Source organism: Haematobia irritans, chromosome 2, assembly GCF_050003625.1.
Source record: "Haematobia irritans isolate KBUSLIRL chromosome 2, ASM5000362v1, whole genome shotgun sequence".
Lineage (NCBI taxonomy): Eukaryota > Metazoa > Arthropoda > Insecta > Diptera > Muscidae > Haematobia > Haematobia irritans.
In genome coordinates this window covers 91,851,687-91,852,859 of record NC_134398.1, presented here as the reverse complement: position 1 = coordinate 91,852,859, position 1,173 = coordinate 91,851,687, and the positions used below count along the sequence as shown (strand labels likewise).

The 1,173-nt window shown below is 32.6% G+C and overlaps 1 long non-coding RNA gene across 1 annotated transcript; it reads left to right on the top strand.

The window, feature by feature from the left end:
* Window positions 1-302: 302 nt before the first annotated feature.
* Window positions 303-694, top strand: LOC142223963 (uncharacterized). Its single transcript, XR_012718983.1, has 2 exons — window positions 303-416; window positions 477-694. It is a non-coding gene; the product is annotated as an uncharacterized LOC142223963 (long non-coding RNA).
* The last annotated feature ends 479 nt before the right edge of the window (window positions 695-1,173 follow it).

Genomic DNA, 1,173 nt, shown 5'->3' with positions numbered 1-1,173 from the left:
TAAAATTTCGTTTGGGAGGAAAGAATTATTTTTTTGCGTGTTGAAATTTATATAATTGATACAAATTAAATGGTAACGTGGATCAATTTATTAATACCAAACGGTAATGGCCACATACCGCCTTTTTTCTACCAGTGTATATAACTGGTAGAAAAAAGGCGGTATGTGGCCATTACCGTTTGGTATTAATAAATTGATTCACGTTACCATTTAATTTATATCAAATCATTTACATCCGGTATTATTGTGGTATTAACTATCACAACGCCGTAACACATGATATGTAGACGTTGCGACCAATTGTAATTGGTCGCCTTGGTAGTTTAGTTTTTTTTTTTCATGCGGCTTGTAAATAACAATAGTTTGGGATAAGATGACGAAAATTAAATGAATTCAGTGAATATAGCGAAGTATAGGTAAGTATAATATTTTTTTAGCATTATTTATGTTTTCTAAGTCGATCATCCTTTAATTAGATACGCAACTGACATACAAAAACCTTCCAAATACAACAACATACTTGAATTGCGGCGTGGAGGTCAATTGGGAGAAAAACTTGGCATGGACAAATGACTTGAGGGATGCAGTGCCAGAATTGCGACATGGAGCTGAATTGGGAGAACAACTTTGCATGGGTAAATGATTAGGTTTTTGTATGTATGTTATGTATTAAATGAAGTACATAACAAAGACATTTTACGTGTGTTTTATTTTTGGTAATACCGCACTATTTATACATCAATACCTTTATGGTATAAATAATAGTACCGATTAGGTATTATTTTCAATTTCATATTGGTACTTTCATAATACCGAATGGTACTTTCATGCTTTGCGTACCGCCTATACAATTAGGTATTGATATTGTACCATACGGGGTTGACTAACTATCAATAACGTACGTTATCGATTTGAGCCCGTATGGTAATAATTTTTCTATGGGTGTATATAACAATTTATATATAGGCGTTTTTCCATGGTTAACAAAGTTGAATTCGCGTTACATTTTTGTGTTATTTTGTGATTTCATGCTTTAAGTTCGTTAAGGTGTGGATTTAAGCGCTGTTTTAAGAACAATCCTGAGTACACGAGTTTCGACGATTTATGCTTTTCCTTGTGAATAATTTTTACGTATTCTTTGAGGTCGCTCTGTAGATTTTTGTAGATTTAAAA